Consider the following 22,399-nt stretch of genomic DNA (forward strand, 5'->3'; position numbering starts at 1 on the left):
CGGCCATAATGTGGGCTCTTAAAAAAAATAAAAATAAAAATCCAGAGCTGGCTTTGGATTCTCAGACAGATATACAGATATTTGACAGCTGGCCAACTCAGGAAGCCAAATCCATTAGGCACTAGATTTCAGCAATGGCAATGGGTACAAGGAGGGTGCCCAACCCTGTGACAGATGACAGCCAAGAAAGGGAGGAGTCAAAGAGCGGCGGGGCTAGAGAAAGAGACCCCAGAGGAGCACAGGTACAAAGCAACAGGGCAGGATTTGTCAACCTGGTGCCCTGGTGTTTGGGACTACAGCTGGCTTGGAGTTGTTATTTGGAGAATAACAGTGAGCAGAAGGGAAGGGGGTTCAGCTACTCTCTTGACCACTTTGAATGACACAGGAGTGAAGCGAAGAAAGCCATCAGTCTGGGTGCAACTCACTTTGCAAACCAGGAGTTTTGCACGGGTGAAAACAGACCAAGTTAAGGACCTCCAGATTCCCAGACAGTCCCCATATCTTTAACCTTTCAAGCTGACCTCCCAAATCTATCTTGTTGTTCAGACTGATATTCTCAGGTTGCATCCTGCTTACAACTTCCTCCTCAGTCTCTCACTTCTCTCTTGGATCTCAAGGTCACACTGGAACCACCTTCTGAAAGAACGAAAGAACTAGGGTGGCTGCCTCACTATCCTCTAGAGTATTGAGTTAGACGAGAACTATATACTTATGTAGGGACACGGGTGGCGCTGTGGGTTAAATTTGCTGATCAGAAGGTCGGCGGTTCGAATCCCCACGACGAGGTGAGCTCCTGTTGCTCGGTCCCAGCGCCTGCCCACTTAGCAGTTTGAAAGCACATCAAAGTGCAAGTAGATAAATAGGTACCGCTCCGGCGGGAAGGTAAACGGTGTTTCCGTGCGCTGCTCTGGTTCGCCAGAAGTTGCTTTGTCATGCTGGCCACCTGACCCGGAAGCTGTACGCTGGCTCCCTTGGCCAACAAAGCGAGATGAGCGCCGCAACCCCAGAGTCGTCCGCAACTGGACCTAATGGTCAGGGGTCCCTTTATATACTTATGTATATCCTACAACAAAAAGCTTGTATTATTTTATTACCCACAAGCATCTCTGTCTGTGTGTGATTGCATCCAGTGGCTTAGCGGCGGTTACTGGTGCCCAGGGCAGGTGCGTGTGCACCAGGCATGGCAGCAACAGCCCAGCCCTCGACACTGATGCTGCCGGAACGACCCCACTTCCACTGGAGCAAAGCGAGGCTCCGCTGAGCCACCTGCCTGCCTGCACAGTGGGGAGCCTGACCAGCCACCACAGCCCTTGGCAGCTGGAGAGGAGCACTGGGCCAGGCTATGGTGGGATCACCTGCATGGCGATGCCTGGTTTCCACCCCCTCAAAAAAATTGTGCACCCAGAGCCACAGACCCCTGGTACACCCCCGACTGCAGCAAGCAAAGTCTACTCTCTAATACTCTCTTGTTTTAAATACCGCTCACTCTGCATACCAAGAGGGTTTCAGCAGGGAATCGCCCCTGTTATTCCATTGCACTGCCCCTAGGATCTGTCCACACTGTTATTGCAGATTTCTCCTGCAAACTACACAAAGGCCAAATCTGCATTTTGCAATATTGGGTTAGTAATAGGACATGATTGGAAAATCAGAGATCATTGCAGAAATGGAGCCAAACAGCTGAAGGCTAATCCCTGCTCCCTTGTGCACACCTCTGTGGTTTGTTTTTGTTTCCCCCTTTGCAGCTACATCCCACCATTTCTGCAGCCAATCCATTACCCCAGGAGGCAAAGAACTCTGTCACTTTCTTGCTCCATTAAGTTTTGCTACATTTCAGGGCTTGCCCTAAAGTCTCCGTGCTCCAGCTGCACACCGTCCAGGCAATAATGTTCTGTTATCTCCCCTTTCCTTCCATGCACCTTGCTATGAGTCCCAGTCAGTGCCATCAGGGTTGAGCAGCAAGAAGAGGAATCACAAGCTGCCTCCCAATTTCAGTGTTTTTCCCTATCTGCCCCCCACCCCAAAAATATTGTGGGTGTCTGTGCTTTCAGGAAATTTACAGCCAGGGAATATCTTGGGACTGTGGTGGATGGACAGCTCAAAGAAAAGTGAACTCAGCTTGTTTTGATTGTCTGGGGTTTTATCCTGCTTGGCTGGAGTTCTTGTCCTTTTGGTAGGCGCTCAGACCAATAGCCTGATTTCCATATCCGCTTTCTCAAAGATGGAATGTCCCTAGACTACCAAAACGGTTACAAAAAGAGGGAGAATTGGGCGTTCATCGTAGCTGGGGAAAGAGCCTGGCAATGGAAGGGCCATAGAGGATCAGCTTTGCATGCAGGGAGCCCCAGGTTCAATCCTCGGCATCTTCAGATAGAGATGGACGCTGGCCTGAAATCCCAGAGAGATGCTACCAGTCAGTGCAGACCACTGGGGCCAAGGTGGTGCCCTCCAGATACTATGGAAGGGCCCTGGTGCCACAACAGAGCACCTGCAGTCCCCAGTGGCCATCTCCAGGTAGGGCTGGGAGAATCTCTTTCCTGAAATCCTGGAGAGCATCTTCCAGTCAGTGTAGACCAATGATCGCCAATGTGACACCCTCCAGATGTTGTAGGGAGGACATGGCACAATGGGAGAGGGTGATTTGGTGGTTTGCTTTGTTTTGTTTTTGCATGCATGCATGCAAAAGTTCCCAGGTATCTGGAAGAGTAGGGCTGGAAGTGTCTCCACCCTGGAAACCCTGGAGATCTGCTAGCACTCAGTGTGTAGACAATGCTGAGCTCGCTGGCGCAGTGACTCTGACTCAGTGGGAGGCAGCTTCTTGCGTTCCTCCACTGTTGTCAGCCGGTGACTTTCCTTTCTTCTCTGCGTCTCCCCGGGAAGAGGAGCTGAGCGGCGCTGGGGCTGCAGCGGGGAGCCTGCGCGAGGGGGGGAGAGGCGGCCCAGGGCGTGTTCCGCATTAGCTTCCCTTCTGATTTTTCCACGAGGTGTCGGTAATTTAATCAAACCTTGTGGAGAGAAGGAATGCGGTGCCTTTCATGCATAAATCCCTCCCCGGCTGCCAGCAGCTCCTCTCGGGCCTCAACCTCGGGCTCTGGAGACTGGCAAAAACCCTCCCTGGGTGCACCTGTCTGCCACTGAGGCCTTCTCTGCGCCTGTCAGGAAGCCCGAGCTAAATCTTAGAGAGCGAGGAGATGTTAGTCTGTCTCTCTGTCTGTTTCTGGCCCCTTTCATTTTTCTTGGCACTTAAACCACATTTAATGGAAAAAGTCTTCTTGTGGCTTTAATTAAAGTGATTCCAGAATGCGCGGAATGTAGCTTCGCATTTCTGCTTGCTCTGAGACGTATCCAGCGGAGCCCACTCCAGCCCGGCTGGGGAGATTCAAACTCATGGGGGATCCTTGGAGCTGAAACTCTGGAAGCCAAGCACCCTGGCTCCTCGGCTGACATTTATAGCCCTAAATGGCCTCGGCCCTGTGTACCTGAAGGAGCGTCTCCACCCCCATCGGTCAGCCCAGACACTGAGGTCCAGCACCGAGGGTCTTTTGGCGGTTCCCTCACTGCGAGAAGTGAAGTTACAGGAAACCAGGCAGAGGGCCTTCTCAGTCGTGGCCCCCTCCCTGTGGAACAGACACCCATCAGATGTCAAGGAGATAAATAACTATATAACCTTTAGAAGACATCTGAGGGCTGCTTAAGGGAAGTTCTTAATGTTTGATTGTTATTGTATATGCTCGAAGCTGCCTAGAGTGGCTGGGGCAACCCAGTTTGATAGGCAGGATACAAATATTATTATTATTATTATCATTATTATTATTATTATTATTATTATTATTATTATTATTATTATTGCTGCCTTTAGGCAGATTGTCTGGTTTCCTTAGGCACATAGTCTGAGTAGATCATAGTCCAAGGTAGAGTTGTACTCTACCATTCAAGAAGGAATTGAGGAAAGTGTGTTCTGCATAGGCCCATCCCTTGGACCATGCTAGCTTTGGGGTCAGAGATTGGCTTTACCCCCCTGCTTTTCACCAAGGGCAAGAAGCTCCTGGATACCCTGGTCCTCCCCCAATTTCCACTGCCAGCAACTTGCATCTGGATTCACTGACTTTCGAATCTCTTCAACGGAAGAAAGCATGATTTGGGGGGGGGGGGCGAGGCAAGGCAAGCGGATGGTACAGTTCCTAAACTTTGCTTCTTCATTGTGCCTCTTAAATTGTTAAATACACACAAAAAAGGAAAGCATTAACCGGATGCTGATTTGCAGCGTAGGCCGATCGGAGCATAGAGAGACCTGACCACAAGAGACTCTGGAAAGTTGATTTGACGGTTGGTGAGGAGGGTGATCAGAGGCGAAGCAGGGGAGAAACTTTGTGCCTTTAATATTGTGGTCCTGCATATGTTTATTCAGAAGTAAGGCCAGCTGTTTTCAATAAGCCTTCCTCCCAGGTGGATATGCATATGATTGCAGTCTCCATCACTGTGTAGTTTGGAAATTTCAGGAGCCATGTGTTCCCTTGGGTGGCACACATGGAACCCAGAGAAGACTATTGAAGGAGGATGATCTCCTTCCTCTCAGATTGCCTGTTGACCTTCTTTACATCCAACCAACCAACTAACAGAATGTTTCTTTGGCCCTGGCAACAGGATTTCCTATCCTGCTGTGAAACTTGTCTCATAATCATGAGAACTAGCAATTTCAGTTTTTTAAGAGGGGAAAAAATAATCTTGAGAGTTATCAAGGTTGTTGGGTTGTTGTTTTTTTAATGCAGTGGGTTGTTCAGAATGAGTTTAGGAGTTTAGGTGAATAAAGATATATTACTCCTGTAGTTTATATCCTCCGCAAAGAACAAAGAGTAACAGCATCACCTGTGAAAGCTCCACCTTGTGGAATATAAAAATGTCACGAGAACGCTCCTCCCTTATTCTCAGAACTTAATCCGACTGGAGAAAGGAGGTTGTTAAAAAACAAAACCCAATCACGTTTGCTCACTGTTGGCCCAGGCCGGAAATTTGCTGAGATCAAACATTTCAGAAGAACATTGCTATTTAACTTTCAGCCACATTATTCAAATATTAACTGAATCACAAATATTTATAGACTTCGTACTTGAAAGTGGTTTGAGAACCCAGCCAGTGCACTGCAAAATAATTGCCTGCTCCGACTCCGGAGTTTTCATGAAGTTCTGGCAAAGCCACGTTTCGTGGACGGTGGTCAGAGGTGCTGCGGAGTCTTCCTAATGAGCTGAACTTTGATCTGTTTTTTTTTTTTTGCAAACCCTGGTCATCCAGAGTCCTTGGGGTCGTCCCAAGTTGTGTGGCTTCACTGGTAGAAGGCTAACACACACACACACACACACACACACACACACACTGCAAAGACACACATACACCACAACTAGAGCCCCTTCTGCCATTGGTGAATGCAGGGCAAGGAAGGGGCTGAGGTTGGAGAAGTTGTGGTCGCAGGAGGGACAGAAGAACATAAGACAATCCTGCTAGATCAGGCCAGTGATCTATCTAGTCCAGCATCCTGTTCTCACAGTGACCAACCAGATGTCATAGAATCATAGAGTTGGAAGGGACCCAAGGGTCATCTAGTCCAACCCCCTGCCATGCAGGAAATCTCAGCTAAAGCATCCATGGCAGATGGCCATCCAACCTCTGCTTAAAAACCTCCGAGGAAGGAGAGTCCACCAGTCATGGACTGGCTGGATGTGGAAGAATGGTAGGAGGAACCAGTTGGAGAATCATAGAATCCTAGAGTTGGAAGAGACCCCAAGGGCCATCCAGTCCAACCCCCTGCCAAGCAGGAAACACCATCAAAGCATTCCTGACAGATGGCTGTCAAGCCTCCGCTTAAAGACCTCCAAAGAAGGAGACTCCACCACACTCCTTGGCAGCAAATTCCACTGTCCAACAGCTCTTACTGTCAGGAAGTTCTTCCTAATGTTTAGGTGGAATCTTCTTTCTTGTAGTTTGAATCCATTGCCCCGTGTCCGCTTCTCTGGAGCAGCAGAAAACAACCTTTCACCCTCCTCTATATGACATCCTTTTATATATTTGAACATGGCTATCATATCACCCCTTAACCTTCTCTTCTCCAGGCTAAACATACGCAGCTCCCTAAGCTGTTCCTCATAAGGCAACGTTTCCAGGCTTTTGACCAATGTGAAGAAACCCCAAGGGAAGAAGGCTCAGAGCCAGGGGATGGTGGGACAACTCTGAGTGGTCAGAGGGAGATGAGGGAGCAGACTGGGAGGAGAGGATGTTGGAAGCTGAAGAGGTAACAGGGTTTAGTGAGCAGGGAAAGCATCTTTTCCTGTTTTCATCCAAATTATCTCAACTCCCTATGCAGCCCTCCAGCTGAACAATGTGAAGAAAACTACATGTGCTAGGGTAAAGTATCTATCAATGACAACATTGTGCTATTGTGCATTAGCTTAAGAACAGCGGCTTGCAGACAGAAGGGATGTTAGACAAAATGATATACAGCACATAAATGAGCTTATGTGCACTAAAACATTGGCAATTTTCATGAGCGCTTAACAAAAATTCTGCAAACTGAAATGCGACGAACTGAACTTAGGAATGGAAAAACGAGAAACTGAGACACACCAAAACAGACAGATCCGACCATTCCCCGAAGAGAAGGAGGAAAAGCAAGCAGCCAGGATCCCATCCCCCGAAGGAACTTTCCATGCATTACCTTCGAAATGTGTGGATTCCTGAAATCTAGAAATTATGGGTTTGCTTTTCATGTGGATGCCATAAATCAGTGTATTTTTACACACGCTGAAACGACGCCAAGAGACAGTGCTAAAATGTCTAAATCCGGTACATGCAAGGAGAGTGTTAGCAGAGGCCAGATTTCTCCAGCAGACAATATGGTGGGACGTATATTTACTTGCAGGACAACTGTTTTTTGGACTCCATCGAAAAGGGAGGAGGGGAATGGGGGTGAATGAGGAGGTTTGAACGCAAACGAAACAGCCGAGGAATTTCTGGGGAAGCGAAAAATGTTTTGACAAGGCTGGTGAAATGTATCAGGGTCACACGGCACTCATGAACGCAGGCAGATACGAACAACGGGAGTCGTTTGCATTTTCAAAAGGAGAGAAGCCATCGCTTCTTGCTCCCAGCATGCCTTGTTGCAACCTGAGATGGAGAAGGGAGGTGATAAAGAAAGATCTCAGCATTTTGGACTTTTCGTAGAAACTTATAAAAAATATGGCATGGAGAAGGTAGATAGAGGAAAGTTTTTTCTCCTTCTCTCATAATACCAGAACTCGTGGACGTCCAACGAAGCTGAATGTTGGAAGACTCAGCTGAAAGGAAGGACTTCGTCATGCATAGATAACCTCTGGGACTCATTTCTGCAGGGGGCAGTGGTGGACACCAGCCTAGATGGCTCTGGAAGAGGGTTAGACAAATCATGAAGGAGAGGTCTATTGATGGCTGCTAGTCGTGATGGCTCAGCTCTGCTACCACAGCTGGAGGCAGCAATTCTTCTGAATACCAGTTGCTGGGAACCACAGGAGGGGCTAATTCCTCTTGTGCTCAGATCCTGCCTCCAGGCTTCCCGCAGGCATCTGGATGGCCACTGCAGGAGCAGGATGCTTCACTAGATGGGCCTTTGGTCTGATCCAGCAGACACTTCTTATGTCCTTTGCACAAAGAGTGGCTTGACCAAGGCTGCAACCCTCTGCAAAACTTACCTAGAAGTCAGCCTATTTAGTGTAATGGGACTTGCAAATTAACATATATTTGGTTGTGTTCCCAGCAGCTGAGGCTGGTCCATTGGGGGAATTTGGGGGACTGTTCCACTGACTTCCACCTGCCCTCAGCCCATTCCCATACCCTCCGACATTCCCCAGATGAAAACAGGGTCATTCTATGCTACATCGGTATCTCGGCTTGAGAATTCCCTGCTGGTCAAGAGCAAAAGTTGTTAGGGGAAACACACAGAGCATAAATCTTTGGATTTATGTGTATTGCGTTTAGGGAAGCCTGCGGGGAAAAGAAAACCCCAAATCAATAAATGCAACTAAATAGCAGTGATACTGATGCAGAAGGACCCAGGTGGCGCTGTGGGTTAAACCACAGAGCCTAGGGCTTGCTGATCAGAAGGTTGGCGGTTCGAATCCCTGCCACGGGGTGAGCTCCCATTGCTCGGTCCCAGCTCCTGCCCACCTAGCAGTTCGAAAGCACGTCAAAGTACAAGTAGATAAATAGGGACCGCTCCAGCGGGAAGGTAAACGGCGTTTCCATGCGCTGCTCTGGTTAGCCAGAAGCAGCTCAGTCATGCTGGCCACATGACCCGGAAGCTGTCTGCGGACAAACGCCGGCTCCCTCGGCCTATAGAGCGAGATGAGCGCCGCAACCCCAGAGTCGGACACGACTGGACCTGATGGTCAGGGGTCCCTTTACCTTTACCTTTACTGATGCAGAATCGAATGTCCCTATTTCCATCTGGAGAACGTTGGAGGGCGTATATTCCCACCTGCCTGCCTTCTTACTGACAACCAGTCCAGGCGGGGTGAGACTCCAGTCCTCCTTAATCTCAGTGATGCCGTTTTGCAGAGCTCAACGGGGAGATGGATAAGCGCCAAAGAAGAAGTGTTTGGCTCTGCTTGTCATTGGCTCTGGCTCCCCCTACTGTTGGTCTCCCTGCCTTCTGCCCAGTGGGCACCAGCCCCTGCTGGTTGCAAGGATGCAACTTATCTCCCCCATTCCACTGGAACTACAACTCCTTTTAAAAACATTTTATCAGAAAAAAACCTTTTGCTTCCAGGGAAGCTGGGCACCCTGCAAAACACAGTGCTCTTCTTCTGGGATATTAATTTGCCCTGAGGCATCTATATGCATGTGTCAACATACGCAAATGTTAAGCCAATTTGGACTGTGGCCCTGTGCTCCGAACCTTTTAAGTACCTAGTGAAATCCCTGGCAGGGAAGCAAGCGAAAAACTGAGGATAAACAGGCAGGACAAATGCACATTATAGGAACACAAGAACAGTCCTGCTGGCTCAGGAATCAGAGGAGTCATCCGGTTCAGCATCCTGTTATCACAGTGGCCAACCACATGCCCATGGGAAGGCTGCAAGCAGGTCCTGGGTGCAATAATTCTCTTCCACTTGTGATTCCCAGAAGCTGGTATATAGAGGAATTCCGCCTCTGACAGTGGAAGTAGAACATAGACATTGTGGTGAGTAGCTGCTGGTAGCTTTATCCTCCCCAAAGTTTCCAACAAACCCTTTTAGAGCCATCCAAGTTGGCGGCCATTGGGGTAGCAAATTTTGTTGTTCCACGATGTACCAGGCCTTCCTTTTGTCTGCCCTGAATCGCCCACCATTCTGAATCAACAGAAATCTAGTCTCCAGGTCAAGGGAAGTCATGGTACCACTCTTTTCTGCCTCGGTCAGACCACACCAGCAATACTGCGTCCAGTTCTGGGTGCCACAATTTAAGAAGGATGTTGACAAGCTGGAACATTTGCAGAGGAGGGCAACCAAGATGATCAAGGGTCTGTAAGCCAAGCCTTACGAGGAGCACTTGAAGGAGCTGGGTATGCTTAGCGTGGAAAAGAGGAGACTGAGAGGAGATATGATAGTCATCTTCAAGTATCTTAAGGGCTGCTGCACGGAAGAGGGAACAAGCTTGTTTTCCCCTGCTTTGGAGGGTAGGACTTGAACCAATGGCTTCAAGTTACAAGAAAGGAGACTCCAACTAAAAATCAAGAAGAACTTTCTGACAGTAAAAGTTGTTTGAGAGTGGAAAGGTCCCCCTTGGGAGGTGGTGGGCTCTCCTTCCTTGGAGGTTTTTAAACAGAGGTTGGGTGGTCATCTGTCATGGATGCTTTAGCTGAGATTCCTGCATTTGCAGGAGGTTGGAGATGACCCTTGAGGTCCCTTCCAACTCTACAATGTTTGAATTCTATGATTGGATGGCCCCAGGTTCTAGGATTATAAGAGAGGAAGAGAGAAGTCATAAGATCTTATGAAGAACCTGCTGGATCAGGCCAATGGTCCATCTAGCCCCACATCGCCAACTAGATGCCTACTGAAGATTCAAGAACAAGAGCCCTCTCCCCTGCTGCAATTTCCAGCAGCTGGTGTTCAGAAACAGAAGCCATCTGGGCACCCTAAAACAGGAATCGAACTCACGCTTCTCCTGCAAGGTCCATAACTTGCCTTTTCCCCAGCCGCTGCTGCTTGCGATGTTGGCCAAGTCCAGGGGAAATGGAGGCAAAGTATGTGGCAGTGGAGACAGATTCCTGCCCCCCCCTTTCCCCACTCTTTCAAGCCTTCATACAAGGGCTGGTCTACCCCAGCAGGAAAATGTGCTGACAATGCGGTGGTTGCAGCTTCCTAAAGACGTTTGGATAAAATTACTGTGGGCATCATGTGCCATTCCCCAAGCCAGAGGAGCTCGTCCCAGCCCCACTATGGAAAACCCAAGCTCTCCTCGCTGCTCCAGTTGCAAGCAAGGCAGCCTCCTGACATGGTTGCAGGAAATCTCCTGGTCTGATTCCACTTCTGCAGGAATCCGGCCAACATCATTTAATCTGTTTTCATTCCTGTTTCATGAGAAGTGAATAATTAATGAGAAACAGAGAAAGTGGATGATCTTTTCTCTCTCTATTTTTTTTTAGAGAGAGAGAGAGAGAGAGAGAGAGAGAGAGAGAGAGAGAGAGAGAGCGCCTAGCAATGAATTCAAGGGAGAGGAGAAAGTTTTTGTTTGACTAAGGGGGTCATCAGACGCAGATTGGGGGCGGGCGGAGAGAGGAGCGTTGCCATAGCTGTGAAATCATAGCAAAAGTGGAGCTGTCGCTGGGGAAAAGCCGGAGCTCAATTAGCAAGCTGCCAAACCAAACCATCACTCTCCCGCTTAGCCTGCTGGAGACACAGAACAGGGTCAAGATTCTGCTATGGTTTAGAACCTCTCTTGTTTGGGCCACATTAAGGTGATTCAGGGCCCCAATGCAGATCCCAAAATAGGAACCCTCTTCTTGCCAAAGAAAAAGTGTTTGAAATTAAGGTGCCAGAAAATACACCTTGAGACATCTCAAAGACTAACCAAATTATCATTACATAAGCTTTCTAATGCTACAAAGCAATACTCCAAACAAGGGCAGGGAGGGTCACACCTCTCAGCAAAATGGTGTCCGGTTCTCTGTGAGGGAGCCTTCCCAGACCCGCTGAAAGAGGCGGTTATTAAACCGCTTCCTAAAAAAACATCTTTAGACGTGGTCAATATGGCCAACTATTGCCCAGTCTCAAATCTTCCATTCTTGGGCAAGGTGATTGAGTGAGTGGTTGTTGAACAACTCCAGGCACGCCTGGAAGAAGCGGACCATTTGGATCCCTTCCAGTCGGGATTCAAGCCTCATCATGGGACTGAAACTGCCTTGTTCGAACTGGTGGATGATCTCCGGTGGGCTAGGGACAAAGGTGAGAGCTGTTTCCTAGTTCTGCTGGATCTCTCAGTGGCTTTTGACACCATCGACCATAACATCCTTCTGGACCATCTAGAGGGGTTGGGAGCTGGGGGCACTGTTATACAGTGGTTCCACTCCTTCCTCCTGGGCCGTGTTCAGAAAGTGGTGGTGGGGGATGAGTGTTCAGACCCCTGGGCTCTCACTTGTGGGGTGTCTCGGGGTTCTGTCCTCTCCCTCATGCTTTTTAACATCTACATGCAGCTGCTGGGAGAGATCATCAGGGGGTTTGGGCTGGGTGTTCATCAGTATGCGGATGATACCCAGCTCTACCTCTCTTTTAAATCCGAACCAGTGAAGGCAGTGAAGGTCCTGTGTGAGTGTCTGGGGGCAGTTGGAGGATGGATGGTGGCTAACAGATTGAGGTTGAATCCTGACAAGACAGAAATACTGTTCTTGGGGGACATGAGGCGGGCAGGTGTAGAGGACTCCCTGGTCCTGAATGGGGTAACTGTGCCCCTGAAGGACCAGGTGTGCAGCCTGGGAGTCATTTTGGACTCACAGCTGTCCATGGAGGCACAGGTTAATTCTGTGTCCAGGGCAGCTGTCTACCAGCTCCATCTGGTATGCAGGCTGAGACCCTACCTGCCCATGGACTGTCTCGCAAGAGTGGTGCATGCTCTAGTTATTTCTTGCTCGGATTACTGCAATGCACTCTATGTGGGGCTACCTTTGAAGGTGACCCGGAAACTACAACTAATACAGAATGCGGCAGCTAGACTGGTGACTGGGAGCGGCTGCCGAGACCACATAACACCGGTCTGGAAAGACCTACATTGGCTCCCAGTACGTTTCCGAGCACAATTCAAAGTGTTGGTGCTGACCTTTAAAACCCTAAACGGCCTCAGTCCAGTATACCTGAAGGAGCGTCTCCACCCCCATCGTTCTACCCGGACACTGAGGTCCAGCTCCGAGGGCCTTCTGGCGGTTCCCTCGCTGCGAGAAGCCAAGTTACAGGGAACCAGGAAGAGGGCCTTCTCAGCAGTGGCACCTGCCCTGTGGAATACCCTCCCACCAGATATTAAAGAGAAAAACAACTACCAGACTTTTAGAAGACATTTGAAGGCAGCCCTGTTTAGGGAAGCTTTTAATGTTTAATAGATTATTGTATTTTAACATTCTGTTGGAAGGCGCCCAGAGTGGCTGGGGAAACCCAGCTAGATGAGTGGGGTATAAATAATAAATTGTTGTTGTTGTTGTTGTTGTTGTTGTTGTTGTTGTTGTTATAGGTGCCAGAAGGATGTTGACAAGCTGGAAGGTGTGCAGAAGAGGGTGACCGAAATGATCAAGGGTCTGGAAACCAAGCCTTATGAGGAACGGTTGAAGGAGCTGGGTATGTTTAGCCTGGAAAAGAGGAGACTGAGAGGAGTTTTCATAGCCATCTTCAAATATCTCAAGGGCTGTCACATGGAAGAGGGAACAAGCTTGTTTTCTCCTGCTCTGGAGTGCTCACTGGAAGGAGCCACCTCATGAGAAGAGAAGACTCCCTGGAAAAGACCCTGATGTTAGGAAAGATGGAGGGCACAAGGAGAAGGGGACGACAGAGGACGAGATGGTTGGACAGTGTTCTCCAGGCTACCAGCATGTGTCTGACCGCACTGCGGGAGGCAGTGGGGGACAGGAGTGCCTGGCGTGCTCTGGTCCATGGGGTCAGGAAGAGTTGGACACGACTAAACGACTAAACAACAACACTACTAACCCACTGCTGAACTTGAGGCACAACCCTGCCACCACTAGCCAATCACCCTAGAGCTGTGATATGTTAACATGCTTCTTGAACTTCTATATAGGATATAGTTCAGTCGGTAGAGCATGAGACTCTTAATCTCAGGGTTGTGGGTTCGAGCCCCATGTTGGGGAAGAGATTCCTGCACTGCAGGGGGTTGTACCAGATGACCCTCGTGGTCCCTTCCAACTCTACAGTTCTATGATTCTATGACTTGAACCAATGGCTTCAAGTTATAGGAAAGGAAATTCTCACTCAACATCAGGAAGAACCTTCTGACAGTAATAGCTGTTCAACAGTGGAACGGTCCCACTCTAGAGGTTGTGGACTCTCCTTCCTTGCAGGTTTTTAAGGAGAGGTTGGATGGCCGTCTGTCATGGATGCTTTAGCTGAGATTCCTGCATTGCAGGGAGTTGGACTGGTTGACCCTTGGGGTCTCATAGAATTGTATTCTATGATTCTATGAAAAGCCAAAGAGAAAACATTTTGGGAACCTTAATGAACAAAAAGGAAAGATGCTGGTTATGTGCAGTTTCACATTTTAAACTCGCTTCTCGTAGTTTTTGCTCACTTCTCAGCCTGACCTGTCTTGTGAAAATATAGAAGGTAGCATAAAAGAAATGGAAAGAAGGACTTTGTGACTATATTGGAGGCATCAACTCTGGGTTCCTTTAACCAGAATAAAAGTCTATGTTCTTCTGTACACTACACCTCTTCAGACTAGTATATCTCCAAGGCTTTAACCAGTCTTAATTTAGCCTGATTATTGTAAGTTTTACCAATGCATAAATGCTATTTGTGTTCAACTGCATGGGGAACTGATTCCTAAGAGGAATTATCTTAGGCCTGTAGCCACTGAGGGTTGGGGGGGGGGGACTGTGGAAAGCAGAGTGGTGTACTTTAATTTAATTTTAGCTTTTTGCCATTTTAATTTTATAGGTAAAACAGTAAGGTGTTGGTATTTTTCCTAATTGCCCAGTTAAAATGCCTGCTCCCAGTTTTCACTGCTCTGCCCCAACAGCAAAAACCACCGAGATAACTAGCAGGATTTTAAAATGTTACAGAATAATTCCAGATTTCTGTGGCTTAGGTCTGCCATCGACAGCATGCACATGACATTTTATTCTGGAACGAAAGGAGACAAGGTCCTTGTTTCTTCTACGCAACCCAGACCCATTGGCATACTTTTTTGCCCCTGAAAAGGGCTCCTTGAGAAACTGCTTTCGTTCTAAAATTAATGCTTGTGGCAGGTTGAGTCTGTGCCCATTTGAAAGACGGGCCTGGTCCCAGCAATGCAATGTGTGTATTCACACCTGCCCAAAGGTATTGCAGGTGGAGGGTTGTGTGCTGAGATCACAGTCACCACTTCCCTCCTTGGTCCCCACCCCACAGAATCAATCACAAAGCATGGCAATGCCCATCAATTGGGGGAGGAGGGGCTCAAATATTTTATTGGGGGAGGCGAAGGGACCTCGGCTCCTAGGAGTTGGCTCCTGTGGTCAGGAGATTCTTTTCCAACAACCCGAGTCCTTTCAAGTTAGCAGAAGGTGGTGCAGATTGAACTTGCCATGAAATATCCTTGCTCCGCGAGTGGACTAAGAACCTAAGAAGAGACCTGCTGGATCAGGCCCATGGCCCATCTAGTCCAGCATCCTGTTCTCGCAGTGGCCAACCAGTTGCCCTCAAGCAGGAGCTGAGCAGAAGAGCACTCCCTGCTCTGCTCTGCGGTTCCCAGCAACCACTGATGGCTAGCAGCCATTGATAGCCTTCTCTTCCATGAATTTCTTCCATCCTCTTTTAATGCCAAGTTGGTGGCTCCTGTGGGAGCAAATCCTGCCATTTCAACTGCCAAAACTATGTTTTAACTTTCAGCTGTGCTTGAGAGCCAGTGTGGTGTAGTGGTTAAGAGCGGTAGACTCGTAATCTGGGGAACCGGGTTCGCGTCTCCGCTCCTCTGCATGCAGCTGCTGGGTGACCTTGGGCTGGTCACACTTCTCTGAAGTCTCACAGCCCCACTCACCTCACAGAGTGTTTGTTGTGGGGGAGGAAGGGAAAGGAGAATGTTAGCTGCTTTGAGACTCCTTCGGGTAGTGATAAAGCGGGATATCAAATCCAAACTCCTCCTCCTCCTCCTCCTCCTCCTCCTCCTCCTCCTCTTCTTCCATCTCTGGCACATAATGTATTTATTTATTTATTTGCATTTATAACTTCCCAAGGATCTTCTTCTTCCTGCTATACAGAGGGTTGGACTGGATGACCCTCCATTCCCTTCCAGATCTACAATTCTATATAATGATATAATAATAAATTTATTACTTATACCCTACCCATCTGGCCAGGCCTCCCCAGCCATTTTGGGGGGCATCTTCCAAAAGAATATTAAAAACACGATAAAACATCAAACATTAAAAACTCCCCTAAACAGGGCTGCCTTCAGATGTCTTCTAAAAGTCAGGTAGTTGTTTATTTCCTTGACATCTGATGGGAGGGCATTCCACAGGGCGGGTGCCACTACCGAGAAGGCCCTCTGCCTGGTTCCCTGTAACCTCACTTCTCACAGGAAGGGAACTGCCAGAAGGCCCTCGGAGCTGGACCTCAGTGTCCAGGCTGAACGATGGGGGTGGACATGCTCCTTCAGGGATACTGGGTTGAGGCTGCATGAAGAAGTACTTGCTGTCATCTGTCCCAAATCTTCCAACATTCAGCTCCCTTGGATGGCTGTGAGTTCTTGCTATGAAGTTCTTGCTATGAAGAAGAAACCACTGCGAAATAGCAAACCATGTCTAATGTCTTAGCTGAGCCAAAGGCAGCATCTTGGGCTGGACGTGGGAGGGAGAGGGGGTGTCCTCTGAGCCATAGCCTACCACCCAAGGAGGTAAAAAAAGCACATGCTGGTCTGCTAATAGTAGCCCCTCTAGGGATTCTCGGCCTCCCTCCCCTCCCTCGCATCACTTCCCTGCTTGTCCTTGATGGATGAACACCCAGCATGTTAATTTCCCCCATTTTTTAATTTTAATTTTCATTATCACATCCCTGCACACCTGGAAGTGATGGAGCCAGATCCTCGGGAGGGAGGGAGAGGCCCATCAGCTGTGATGTCAGCTGTCACTCGACGCAGCTGCAAGCAGAGACCCCTGGGATGTGGGATGCAGCGAAGGGAAGGGGGAAGCCTCCATCCCCAGAGCAGAAGGGCCTCCCCGCCGTCTCCATTGCACACCAAGAGGAGGTTTATCTCCTCTCTTTGGCTCTGGGACCTGGCTCAGTCCTGAGTGATTTAAGAGGAGGAGGACAGAGGGGTCTATTGTTCGGGGAAACAGAGAAGGGATGGGAGGAAAGGAGGAGTTGCAAAGGATGGGACTTGGTTCAGATTCCCTGCCTGGGAATCCGGTCAGAAGAAATCCATAAAGCAGTGGGGAAAAATGAGGAGGGTGTACATGGAGGCCCCATCCTGGAGGGATGTTTTTTTTCTAATGGATGAGCCCGTGGCCAAGATCCAAAGGTGTTTTTGAAGCCTGCTGGGGGACTCATCTCAAAGAAGGAGGGAGGAACGTCTGCCTAGAGCTGCTGCTTTTTTGTCTACCACCACCATCATGAGTAGGAAGAACTTTCTGGTGGTAAGAGCTGCTCAACAGTCGAAAAGAAGGTGGTGGACTCTCCTTCATTGGGGGCTTTCAAGCAGATGTTGGGTGGACACCTGCCAGGGATTTTTTAGCTGTGATCCTTGCATTGCATTAAGTTGGACTGGATGACTTGTGGGGTCCCTTCCAACTGTTGTTGTTGTTCAGTCGTTCAGTCGTGTCCGACTCTTTGTGACCCCATGGACCAGAGCACGCCAGGCACCCCTATCCTCCACTGCCTCCCTCAGTTTGTCCAAATTCATGCCAGTCACTTCGAAAACACTGTCCAATCATCTCATCCTCTGTTGTCCCCCTCTCCTTGTGCCCTCCATCTTTCCCAACATCAGGGTCTTTTCCAGGAAGTCTTCTCTTCTCATAAGGTGGTCAAAGTACTGGAGCCTCAACTTCAGGATCTGCCCTTCCAGTGAGCACTCAGGGCTGATTTCTTTAAGGATGGATAAGTTTGATCTTTTTGCAGTCCATGGGACTCTCAAGAGTCTCCTCCAGCACCAGAATTCAAAAGCATCAATTCTTTGGCGATCAGCCTTCTTTATGGTCCAGCTCTCACTTCCATACCTTACTACTGGGAAAACCATAGCTTTAACTATACGGACCTTTGTCGGCAAGGTGATGTCTCTGCTTTTTAAGATGCTGTCTAGGTTTGTCATTGCTTTCCTCCCAAGAAGCAGGCGTCTTTTAATTTCGTGACTGCTGTCACCATCTGCAGTGATCATGGAACCCAAGAAAGTAAAATCTCTCACTGCCTCCATTTCTTCCCCTTCCAACTGTACCATTCTGCAATTCTATTATTCTATCATTATCATTATTATCATCATCATCTTCCTCTGAGAGCCTCAGCATTCATGATCCTCCTGCAGGTACCTTACAGCCCTACCCCTGCAATGCCCAGTCTCCAGATTGAGAACCTTGAGGGGCCATATTCCAATCCTAGACATTCTCCAGCAGCACTTATTAACAGCAAAAAAACACAGCACATCCAATGTCCCTGGAATCCTTCTAGCAACAAGAGAAAGAGGGGCCAACAGGACCGGCTCAAAACATTTTCGCACCTGAGACAAAATAGCACCTCCTTCCCTGCCTGCGACAAAGGAGTGAGTGAAGATCTACATCAGGAAGGGGGGGGGGGTGGATGGATAAAAATCTACATTGGGATCTGCTGCCCCTGTGGCTCTTGCCACCTAAGGCAGTTGCCTCACCTTGCCTCATAGGTGGGCTAGCCCTGGGGGTCAATATTATTAGTCATCTCCTGCTCAAGATGGTTGGCACCAGAGATGGGAGACTGTGGCTCGCTAAGACCACCTAAGTGAGTTCATGGAGAAGGTGAATGATGGAATCGTGGCCTCCACCCACCCAAGCTCACACTCTTTTTAGGGCCTAGTCTAGACTAGATTAGGATCTCTGAATCCAGCTTCTCTGCTTTTTTAAACTGTAGTTTTGCAGCACCTGGTGCTTATATACAAGCACGTAGACCAAGAAAATGTCTGTCATTACCAGGAATGGGAAGTGGAGAAGCTATGTATTACAGGTCAAGACACTGGGCTCTGGGACAGATTGATTCCTTACCACGACCACTTTCCTCTCACATTTAGTATTTATTATTTTGTCCCATAGGACACAGACAGGCAGGGGCGTAGCAAGGGGGGGTGAGGGGGGCGGGCCGCCCCGTGTTCCATAATGGAGGGGGTGACAAATTATGAAGGAATTTTTTTTTTGATTATTTTTTTTTAATGCCTGCTCCGAAGGTCTTATCTTACTATACTAGGGATTATATAGCTATATATGAAATTTCATGCATATCGGTTAATATCTTGACCCTCCTCCACCAAAATAGCTGTTCACTTGGCTGTTTTCCTATGTCATAAAGGCTGAAATTTCAGTTCAGAGAACACTTTACTGTTCCCAACCCTAACCCTGTGGAAAGCCATCTAATTTGATTTTGAAATGTTTTTAGGAGGTAATTTAATTATTGTTTGATTTTATACCAATGTTATGTATCTGATGTTGGCCACCCTGAGCCCGACTTTGGCCGGGGAGGGTGGGATATAAATAAAAGTTTTATTATTATTATTACTTGTTATTATTCCTTTGTAAGAAAATATGAAATAATGTAAAACCATTTTTTGCGGGGGTGGGAATCAATTGGGGGGTTGAGAAGAAATTTTCCGCACCGGGTACCACCTGACCTTCCCATGCCTTGGGGGGGGGGGGGTGTGACAAAAAAAAATTGCCCCCGGGTACCAATTTACCTTGCTACGCCACTGCAGACAGGAACCCCGAGACCCAGCGTCACACCTTACCTTCAAGCCGAGGAAGAATTCTGCATGCAGTCCACGTCTCCTTTGAGGGTTTGGGGATTTTATCAGCATGATAAGCTCATAACTTTTACTTTGCGAGCATTTCTTATGAAGGAGAGCATGGAAACTTCCTCCCCATGGAGTGGATAATGCCATTATATACTTTAGTCACTAGGTGGCACTGGACTTATTTCTTTTAATTATTGTGTGTGGCTTTTGGTGTATTATAGTTGTTGTAAACTGCTTTGATTTTTTTAAGAAATGACATATACAATATACAAAGGCAAAAAAGGTAAAAGGTGAAGGACCCCTGGATGGTTACATCCAGTCTAAGTCGACCATGGGGTTGTGGCGCTCATCTCACTTTCAGGCCGAGGGAGCTGCCGTTTGTCCACAGACAGCTTTCTGGGTCGTGTGGCCAGCATGACTAAACCGCTTCTGGTGCAATGGGACACCGTGACGGAAGCCAGAATGCATGGAAACGCCATTTACCTTCCCGCTGCAGCAGAACCTATTTATCTACTTGCACTAGCGTATTTTTGAACTGCTGGGTTGGCAGGAGCTGGGGCAGAGCAATGGGAGCCCACCCCATCGCAGGGATTCAAACCGCCGGCCTTCTGACTGGCAAGCCCAAGAAGCTCAGTGGTTTAGACCACAGCTCCACCCGCGTCCCTACACATAACACTTTTTGTAAACAAAATCAATATCTGAGTGGAGTCAGGCATACCCTGTGGCTGCTCTGTACTTGTTTCAGACATGAAATAAATCTCTTCTCTAGGTGGTGTGTGCTTTTGGAAGTCTAATTGTAGCAGCAGTGAGAGTGTGGCAAGGAGTGGGGGGAGACACCACAGACCAGAGAAGGAGACCCCCGTGAACCAGATATGGCCCAAAGGTCATCAGTTCCCTATCCCTTATCTAACCCCTCCATTATACCCACCTCCACTTCCCAAATTTTGATCTGCTTTGTCTGTGCAGAGTGATTGATCCTGCTGTCTGCTCTGCATCAACATGCATTGAGAACATGTACTCAAAGCTAAGAAGGCTTTGAGACTTAAACAATGTAGCACATGTCATTTGGCATTGCAGGTAAAACTCTTCTGGGTTTCATTCAACATATTGCTTTCTGGGCCTTGGAATCCCTCCACTGTTGTTGGTTTGCCAGTGCTCCGGACTTACTGGAACAGTTATAGAATCATAGAATCATAGAGTTGGAAGAGACCACAAGGGCCATCCAGTCCAACCCCCTGCCAAGCAGTAAACACCATCAAAGCATTCCTGACAGATGGCTGTCAAGCCTCCGCTTAAGACCTCCAAAGAAGGAGACTCCACCACACTCCTTGGTAGCAAATTCCACTGTCAAACAGCTCTCACTGTCAGGAAGTTCTTCCTAATGTTTAGGTGGAATCTTCTTTCTTGTAGTTTGAATCCTGCTGGATCAGGCCCATGACCCATCTAGCACAGCATCCTGCTCTCATAGTGGCTGTAGGAAACCCGCAAGTGGGAATCAACCACAAGAGCAACTCTCCCCTCTTGTGGTTTCCAGGAACTGGTATTCAGAAGCCCCCAACAGTGGAGGCAGAGAATAGTCAACATGGCTAGTAGCCAGTGGAAGCCCTCTCATTCCTCTCTGTGAAGAATTCAAAGAAGGCAGGACCAAAAGTTTGGACTACTTCACCTCTGCAGGGACACAGACAATCCTTGCACGGCACACCTTGATCATACCCTTCCAATATTGTGTGGGACATTTAAGGTGCGGTCAAAACCAACCATTCATGTTTTCCTAGATCTTCTTCTTTGGCGATCACCCGTAGCCGAGTAAGATTGTCGTCCATTAACAATGAGTCCGTAAGTGACCGTGGAGACCAATTCTGGATCCACACGTCCTTCCACAGTGGGGACATGGGTTTCCGGGCGGGAGTTGATCAAGATAGGCACATGATAGGAGCTGAAGCTCGCAGAGTTTTCCTATAAGTTTGCTAGAGAGGACTCTGTGAGAGACAGTCCCACTGTGCCCTGATAGCGGGAGGGCATAGCCATGTATAATCTCTTACCTGCCTGGGCACATTCTCTTTTGGGGGGGGGGCTCTTTCTTCCTCTTCATATCATCCCCAAGTCAAAAACATGAAGAACATCTGCTGTGCCTCAGCTCCAATGCTCAGACACCATCTTAAGCTAGACCTAAGTATGTCTTTGTAACTGAGTTACCATTTTAAGCCCGCCAGAACAAAGCTACTCCAACTGTTACCCTTCAAAAAGTATTCTGAGTGAGTAAATGCTATTTTTACCTTTTATAAGACTGTGTGATTGTTGTTTTAAGAGGGGAGAAAAGAGAGGGAAACAAGGAGAACCCAGTCTGCCTTAAAGAATTCCGCATTACTTAAACTAAAAGGCTAAAACTATAAAAATATACCAATAAATGTGAGGGATCCTATTCCCTCCCCTTTCAATACTTCCCCCAACTGTGACTCTCCCTAAGTTTCACTGACAACTAGGATGAATCCTTCAGTGTTCATATGGGAGTTGTCTCTGGGGTACCTCAGGGCTCTATGTTTGAAAACCTCTTGCCACCTATGGGATCTCCCTACCAGGGTTCCCAACTACTGCAGTTTACCTTCACTTTAGGCAACTACGTGGCACATTTGGCTTCACTGTCCAGCCCTCTGTATGACAGGAGAATAAGCAAACTGTTTCCTCTTCCTCAGGAAAGCTTTGTTCTCTCCTCTTAGTCACACCTCTTAAGGTACTGATCCACTGCCAGAGTCAACGAACGTTTAAGCACATTTAACTTTATTAGGTAACTTGAAAACATGGATGTCTCGGGTTATTACTGGTACAAATCTTCTTCTCATGTAATTCAGCTTTGTTATAACATAGCAATGGTAATGACCTTTCCTCCCATTCCCCAAAGCCTAACCTCTCATTTTCTCTCTCTCAACCTCCACCCCCAACTGCCAAACCCCCAACTTCATTTTATGATGCAAAGGGATGCGCTCTGCTGAGTTCAGGATGGATAGTTATTTAATAAATACAGTGGGACCTCAGTTGTCGAATGTAAGACTGTTCAACCTCCGAAACGTTTGACAACCGAGGCGCAAAGGGCTGTCGGCAATTTCCATTGAGAAAATTGAAAAACACACAGAGGAAGCCGTTTGACTTCTGAGGCGTGTTCGAAAATTGGAAGCAATTACTTCCAGGTTTTTGGCGTTCGGGTTCCGAAATGTTCGGTTTCCAAGACGCTCAAAAACTG

The sequence above is a fragment of the Lacerta agilis genome, chromosome 5 (assembly GCF_009819535.1).
Source record: "Lacerta agilis isolate rLacAgi1 chromosome 5, rLacAgi1.pri, whole genome shotgun sequence".
NCBI classification, from domain to species: Eukaryota; Metazoa; Chordata; class Lepidosauria; order Squamata; family Lacertidae; genus Lacerta; species Lacerta agilis.